Source organism: Amblyomma mixtum, chromosome 8 (assembly GCF_055824585.1).
Source record: "Amblyomma mixtum isolate Tamu chromosome 8, ASM5582458v1, whole genome shotgun sequence".
Lineage (NCBI taxonomy): Eukaryota > Metazoa > Arthropoda > Arachnida > Ixodida > Ixodidae > Amblyomma > Amblyomma mixtum.
Genome location: NC_143019.1, coordinates 137984746 through 137993092, shown reverse-complemented (window position 1 = coordinate 137993092; position 8347 = coordinate 137984746). Strand labels below are relative to the sequence as shown.

General features: G+C 47.6%; 1 long non-coding RNA gene across 1 annotated transcript; it reads left to right on the top strand.

Moving 5' to 3' along the window:
* Nucleotides 1-243: 243 nt before the first annotated feature.
* On the top strand, nucleotides 244-7772 carry LOC149334599 (uncharacterized). The gene is made up of 3 exons (XR_016284770.1): nucleotides 244-4860; nucleotides 5043-5105; nucleotides 7504-7772. It is a non-coding gene; the product is annotated as an uncharacterized LOC149334599 (long non-coding RNA).
* Nucleotides 7773-8347: the final 575 nt, after the last annotated feature.

Sequence of the window (8347 nt, the reverse complement as noted above, 5' to 3'; positions counted from 1 at the left end):
TTGCTACGCGCGCGAAGTCGACGCGGGCAACGTTTTTCTGCCACCTTTGTCTCGTGCTTGTGGGCGCTTTACACTGCTGTTTGCAGTTTTCCCGCGATGTCTTTTACTACCAGGACCGCGCTGAAAGGTGCACCTCGTTTTCAGCAAAAGTAAGTCTGTAAGGTATCGGTAGCGTTCGCGGGGTCATCAGAACGCGGCTGGGGGTGCTCAAAGCGAAGCGTCTCCTTTCTTGGAACGCGGCCGTTCGCGAACGCGCCGGCAAGTATACGGTTGTCCCCCCACCCGCGGTACCGATTCGCACACGTGCTGGCACGGATGTGTATTTGTGTTTGTTTTTATTTTACTTTGTGGTAGAGAGGGTGGTCTACCTTGTAGAAGCCGGAGGGCTGGCCATGCCCTTGAAGAGCCAATCATGTTAAGAGCACAACATGATTGGAAGCTGCAAATGTGGGTCGGGCCTTGATGTCTTTAAAACCGGGCTCCGGTGCCAGAAAAGGGGTTCTGCGCTAAGGTGAGATGCTACGCATCTTTGGCAACGCCGAGTAGGGGCCTCCCCTAGTATTAGCCAGTTCCGCCTTTTTGTTGTTTGTCTTTTTGCCGTTGTGCCTGAACTTGTATATTCTGTGTATATTTGTATATAAATCTTCAGTTATTGCCTTTTTCATCCCTGCGTCTGTACTCATCGAGAGACCGTCTCTGACGGGGCACCGCTGGTGCAAGGAAGAAGAGAAGAACCTGATATTTACTGGCGCAGTCGACAGGATCCTGCGGCCATCGGAAGACGGCGCAGGAAGAAGACTTGAAGGCAGGGAGAAAGGCGACGGTCAGGCAACAGCAGCGTTCGAGCAAGGACCTGCGGAGAGACGGCGGCAAGGACGCAAGGACCACGGCAGGTGTCCAGCGACGCGGGACTGCATCCGGTCAAGGAAGGCAGAGCGTCGAGAACTCGACGGTCACCGGCGGGTCGCAGCAAGTGACGACAGCGGGCACACCAGCGGCGTCCGACAGCTCATCGCAGCGTGCGGTGAAAGTGGAGGTGGACTCCGACGCCAAGGAGCTGGCAATGCGGATTGACGCATCGAAACCGTGAGTTTCCTTGGTCGCATTGTTCACGTCCCTGTTCATGCGTTCGAGCCGGTAGGGCAGTTGAGGGTTACAGACGGCGCTATGGAGGGTTATCCATGCCGGCCCTCACTCGATGTGAGGTACCAAGTGGAATTAGCGAAGGCGCGCTTAGCGTACTTTCAGGCTGAACTTGCGAAAGTGAATAGAGGAAAGGCGCCGCTGTGCGAGGAGAAACCTCAGGATGTTAAGTGCGTCTTGGATGAATTAGAAGCAAAGCGCCAGCAGCTAGCGCTGGAGATCGCTGAGCTCAAGGCGTCTAGGAAAGCTAGTGAACTAACCAGGGAGAACTGCTCCGAGTCCCGAGAGGTGAGGCAGCCTGTGCTGGAAGACAAAGGATTATGCTTGTCATGCACAGGTCGGGGAAAAAGCAGTGAGGACGCTGAAAGCAATCAGCCGGTATGCGGGAACGCATCTTTCTTAGGAAACGCCGCGAAAGGTTCAGGAAGTGAAAACAGGATTCCTGAAGGACGCGGAAATACCACAGCTTTTCCGCCACCGCGGGCGGCTAGCAAAGAACAGGAGCAGCCCAATTCTAGTGATCTAGGGCCAATCGTGACCAAGGTGTCCGATAACAAACAGGACAGCGGTGGAATTCCTGTAGGCTCTATAACTAAGATTGTGACCTCTGACGCGGAGCTAGTAACAGCCAGTGAAAATATGGCGTTGACGCAACCGCACACTGTGTCGGGTATGGAGCATGAAGTGCCCCGCAGCGTTTCTGGTGGCAAGAGCCCTTCATCCGAGGCAAAGAGCGGAGGTGGGCCTGTTGGGCCGACCGGGCAGAACGCCGCGCAGTTGTTGAACGCACCCGGTGTGTGCCCGACCAGGTCAGTTGAGGACCCGGAAATGAGTGGCGACTTGCCGCAAGGCAAGCCCGGGTCAAGTGACTGTCAGGGAGCTCATGGAGCCTCGGAGTCAGACTATGCCACGGGGCCAGCGGGCGCTGATCAAGCACGGAGCGGCGGTTTCAAAGTTTGCTCGTGCAGTAAAGGTGCAGATGGCCCCGGGCGAGGTGGAGTGGCAGGAGGCAGGTGCGTGGCTTTCACGCTGAAAGTCGACGCGAGGAACAGTATGTTCCGTGCTAGAGGTCGGCATATCAAGTGTAGTAAGACTGACTGTACTGCTATATTTGGACGGGCCAGGGGCTATGCTCTTTACGCACCACGCGTGTCGTACTGGTGCGCCGGAGAGAGAGTGCTCTCAAGTGCGTCGCATGGTCAGAGATTTTCACCTATCGATGACCAGGACGTTTTTGATCCTGGAGGGCACCGTCTTTTCAGTTCACGCCCCGTTGTGGCGCCAGCCTAATGAGTGAGTTACCGTTTAGGCGTTCATTGTGTTACTGACAACACGTGGTGGCTCGGACACAGGGACGCTCGGTGCGACTAAGGAGGCTCACGTGGGCATTGGGCGAGTGCTGTGAACGCTCCAGTCGCGAGTGTCTGTGTCTGTGTGCTCATTCGCGAGCAGGACGATGGCGTGCATGCAGGCGAACTGGGTGCAACGCACCAACTTGGACGCGTGTTACGGCGCACGGCAGGCATGCCACCGTGTGAATTTGTGGAATTTGCTGATGTTGTGTGTGCATTTTGTATTTTGTTTTTGGTTTTGTTGGTGCCAGCGCTGGTGTAGCTGCGGTATGTCACCCACAGGGTGGTTTTGTGACCCGTACCGATCCCTTCTCGTTATAATTCTAAAAGTGGCATTTGAGCCCTTTGTAGAATCTTGGGGAGGGCGTGTAAGGTATCGGTAGCGTTCGCGGGGTCATCAGAACGCGGCTGGGGGTGCTCAAAGCGAAGCGTCTCCTTTCTTGGAACGCGGCCGTTCGCGAACGCGCCGGCAAGTATACGGGTGTCCCCCCACCCGCGGTACCGATTCGCACACGTGCTGGCACGGATGTGTATTTGTGTTTGTTTTTATTTTACTTTGTGGTAGAGAGGGTGGTCTACCTTGTAGAAGCCGGAGGGCTGGCCATGCCCTTGAAGAGCCAATCATGTTAAGAGCACAACATGATTGGAAGCTGCAAATGTGGGTCGGGCCTTGATGTCTTTAAAACCGGGCTCCGGTGCCAGAAAAGGGGTTCTGCGCTAAGGTGAGATGCTACGCATCTTCGGCAACGCCGAGTAGGGGCCTCCCCTAGTATTAGCCAGTTCCGCCTTTTTGTTGTTTGTCTTTTTGCCGTTGTGCCTGAACTTGTATATTCTGTGTATATTTGTATATAAATCTTCAGTTATTGCCTTTTTCATCCCTGCGTCTGTACTCATCGAGAGACCGTCTCTGACGGGGCACCGCTGGTGCAAGGAAGAAGAGAAGAACCTGATCTTTACTAAGTCACCTTCCATTTCTCTCCTGTGTTGAAAGCGTCACCCTTACTGCGGCTAAGTTGCCAATGCGCCTCATTCAATCGTCGGCTGTGCGTCCCAACATTCGTAGACAGTTTTGCGTCCCTCCTTTGGTTTGAAAATCGCAAAGCTCTCTCAGCCGGTGTTTTCATACCAAAGTTTAACGTTCGATGTTCGAAAACAGGGCGTTTCCAAGCGTTTGAGTTCTCGTTCAGTGGGTACCGCTATGTTGCTCTGGCATCATCCTCTATGAACTGCTTTCTTACGAAAGTCGTCCATAAATTGGAACCATAGAAAAATCAAGTGTCATCATTTGTGACATAGCTTCAAAGCGACCATGCTTTGTTTAAACACGGGTAGGAAAGGCGCGGATTTTTTTGTACACATTGAAGTGAGCTCGATTGCATCCTGTAGGAATTTTATTGTTGCAAACCACTTTGTTCTGTCCTTGCGAATGATCGTATTCAACTTAATTTGATTACTACCAGTGACACTCGGGTTAAGAAGGCGTTGGTTATAGGATTATAATTTCGGAATAGAATGTGCAGTGCCCATTATCATGAAGTGATCATGAAACCCGTCGTGGTGGCTGTGCGTTCGTTTGCCGTTCGCAAGCTATCTGACGCCGACCGCGGCGGCCGCACGTCGTTAAAGTCAAAATACAAAGACGCCTGTGTGCTGTCTTAAGTAAGCGCACGTTAGAGAACCTCTATTCGTCCAAATTAATCTGGAGCCCTCCACTACGGCGACCCTCGTTGCCCATATATCGCTTCTGGGCGTTAAATTCCGCAATTTACAAGTAATGTGGCGGAAATTGTATTGGTTTCATGAAATTCAGTGAGTGCATACATAATATATTGTCGATGGCTTGTTTTGTTCCAGGTTTTCATGAAAATATGGAATAATACATTGTCAGTTAACTATGATTACTTGATTTCTGTTTATTTGAGTAGGGCTACCCTGAGCTATTTCATTTGCTGTTTGCACTTTTATATGCCTTGTTGCTAAAGATTATGGAATTGTTGTTTTGCCTTAGGTCTGCAGTTGGTTGTGAACTTAGAGAAAAAATAATGGAGTTGAGGGAACCGTGAAAATCCAGATACATTACTGCATAGACTTGTTGGACCTGTCAAGCGTTTGTTTCACTATGATTGATAGCTACGACACTGAGGTAACCTACACGGTGGTACTGCTCTGTATGTGTGCTGGCTGTTTGACAATGTAAGGAAGTAGCCCCTTAGCAGGCAGGCCTCCTTGAATTTTTTCGTAAGCCATTGCAGTGTGCACAGCTGGTGCAGTCGATGAATTCACCCTGTACATTTCTTTTTAGGTAGAAGTTGTTTAACAGTGGTTTCCAGAGAACCTCCTGGCCTGCTCAACTTCTGAAGTTTCGGTAAGCACTTTTCACAGCTGACAGTGTTTTCCCCCTTCACTTCATGCTTTCTTGTGCAGGTGCCGGCAGTTAGCAAAAATTTATTTCACGAATTCTGTTTGCTTGACCTGACCTTTTGGTTTTGTCATTGCAGTGTGCACAGCTGGTGTTGTCGATGAATTCATCTGTACATTTCTTTTTAGGTAGAAGTTGTTCAACAGTGGTTTCCAGAGAACCTCCTGGCCTGCTCAACTTCTGAAGTTTCGGTAAGCACTTTTCACAGCTGACAGTGTTTTCCCCCTTCACTTCATGCTTTCTTGTATAGGTGCCGGAAGTTAGCAAAAATTTATTTCACGAATTCTGTTGTTTGCTTGACCTGACCTTTTGGTTTTGTTAGACCTGCTACAGTTTGCCAAATGAGCAAGGGCTTTAGTTAATTTCAAGGAAGGAATGGAAAAGAGAGTAGGCGGTAATTGCTTCCCCCCCCCTTGGGCCACTTTGAAAACTGTGCCTATGTGGACCTGTCTGAGTGAATTCCTGCATGAGCATAGGTATGCATGCCAGCAGATTATGAACACTGAAAACTTAACTTTACATTGTTCGAGTTGTTTAGACAGTAATAACTGGAATACTGAAGGGAAAATAGCAGTGTCATTATAAAGTCTCAACTAAGAGAAGTCAAATAAGTAAGCCTTTCAGAAATAACTGGTTTATAAAGCGAGGGCATTTCGACTGATCTCATCCAAGTTTCAAAAGTAAAGCAATATTTCCGTTATTTTATTCTTTCACTCTACTTACAGCAGCACGCATAAGAATCATAAATGGAACACAGTATACAGTGTTCCATGGTATGAGAAGTAGTGCAAAACGGGACAAGGGACAGAGAGAGTTTTACGTGTTAACTTATCCCAGTGTCTGGCCACGATCGAGCCCTTATCCAAAAATTGGACACAACCACACTCCTTACAGTGCAAAACCAGATTACTGCCATCAAAAGTTTTCAAGTTGATTTTGTGTTCACGAAGCCTCTCATTCAAGCAACGACCAGATTGACCAACATACCGCTTGCCACAGGAGAGTGGGATGTCAAGCAATGCCTTCAGTCCATTTCACGAATTTTTTCCTGTGATTAATGGTGCACTACAGCTTTTGGGGACGTTTATCGGCGGGCAAAGTTTTTTTGGATAGCGCACCTATTTTTTTAGGGGCTGAAAAACATTCGCTTTGTCCCAATTTTCTTGAGATTTTGGGTCTGGCAATGAATGTAGGGAATGACGACAATTCTGCCTTTCTTTCTTTCTGAAGGTACAGACGGTAGTTGATCTTCCTGGTGCTTCTTCAGTATGTCTTCAAGGACAAAAACACAGATATCAGCTAGTTAGCCTGGTTCATTGAACCTTGAGAGTTGTTCATGACAGCTCTGGCTGATGAGGTGGGGGCATGACTTTTGCAGGGAATTTTTGAAACAAAATAATGACGTTTTACGCGTTTAGAATGTGCAGCAGTGTAGGGAAGTGCTGGCTGAAGATAGGTTATTTCAGTAACGACTGAAATAACCTACCTTCAGCCTGCATACCCTTACACTTCTGAACATTTTAAACTCGTAAAATGAGGCATTATTAATTTATTTTTGAAAAATGAACTGGAATAGTCATGCCCCCACCTCATCAGCCAGAGCTTTCACGAACAACTCTCAAGGTCCAGTGAAGCAGGCTACCAAGTTGATATCTGTGTTTTTGTCCCTGAAGGCATACTGAAGAAGAAGCGCCAGGAAGATCAACTGCCGTCTGTGCCTTCAGAAAGAAAGAAAGGCAGGATTGCCATCATTCCCTGCATTCATTGCCTGTCCCACAATCTCAAGAAAACTGGGACGAAAGCGAATGTTCGCGTGCTTTTTTCAGCCCCTGAAAAACTAAGTGCGCTATCCAAACAAACTTTGCCCGCTGGTAGACAGCCGCAAAAGCTGCAGGGCACCATTAATCACAGGAAAAAATTTGTGAAATGTACTGAAGGCATTGTTTATGACATCCCACTCTCTTGTGGCAAGCAGTATGTTGGTCAATCTGGTGGTTGCTTGAATGAGAGGCTTCGTGAACACAAAAACAACTTGAAAACTTTTACTGGCAGTAATCTGGTTTTGGACTGTAAGGAGTGGGGTTGTGTGCCATTTTTGGATAAGTGCTCGATCGTGGCCAGACACCGGAATCAGTGAACATATGAAATTATTGAAGTAGGATGTATCGCTGCTTTGGAAGATAAATGTGTCAGCAAACCATCTATCTCCCTGTCCAAAAGAGAACTGGCCTTCTTAAACAATCGCTGAGGTGTACGTGTCCGTAGTTCCTCGTTCACCTGATTTTCATTTTTTCCGGGCTCATGCACCTGTTTGCCCTCACGGTTTATGTTCGTCTTGGTCGCTTGGGCTCTGTCAGTTGGAAGTTTGCGCCTGTGTTGTGTGCCTCTTTCTCTGTCCCTTATCCCATTTTGCGCTACCTCACACATCATGGATCACCGTTACCGACTCGCCCAAGTTTCTACCCTTGTGAATGATATACAGTTATTAGTTCCTGGCTGTCTTGTGTATTTTTCGTCTGCTTACGTGCACTTAAGTGAGAAAAAAATATTGAGTGCTGAAAATCGACATTAATTTTTCTGTTTACCCAGAACCCATGGCCTCTTTTATGCCTGCTGTGGAGTGCGACTGCAAACATCTGTGTTGGAGTCATCATGGGAGACAGCCTGGTGCCTACCATGTATATGGCAGACAGCTGTCAACTGCTCCTGCCATGTGGCACTTTTTGTTCTCGTGAGGTATTTGACATGTGTTTTGATTCAACGCGTCACTTTTTTTTAATCCTAAGAAGCTGGTATGTATTACTGAGGCAATAAAATGTTTGATTCTTGGATTGAAGCCATTTCTTGCTCTTGTTTGTTTGCGCTCAGGACAGATCCTGCATTAAGAACCAACTACATTGGCTCTTTTTTTTTCTTTAGTCTGAATTTTACTTGTAGTTCTACTATGAATGAATTTAAGTAACAGTTTGCCTGCCCAAAGCTTTCATCTTGCAGTAAGCATTGAGAGACTCAGATTTGCACAATTTACTTATATTTACGCAGCAGCCAAAGTTAAAGGTGCATTACGAAGAGCTCATCTTGATGTCTCACGAGCAATAAGAGCTCAGTTTAAGAGAAGATACAGATCTCTTGCACGCTTGGGAGAAAAAAATGTATTGAGGGTGTATGAGAAAACTTGTTGCTGTGCTCTCTTGTCCTTCTTGCCTCGCATTTGGCCAGTTGTCTACAGATTAAAGGAGCGTTTGCATTTAGCAGAAGTCTAGCTACCAGGCAGTCAATACATGAAAGTATGCAGCAGTTTCTTTTGCACTCTTGATATGCAAAACTTTCTTGCAAAAGAAACTGCTGCATTATCCATGAATTAATTACCTGGTACTTAGACTTCTGCTGAAGAAAATATACTTTTAGTCTGCAGACAACAAGCCAAATGTTA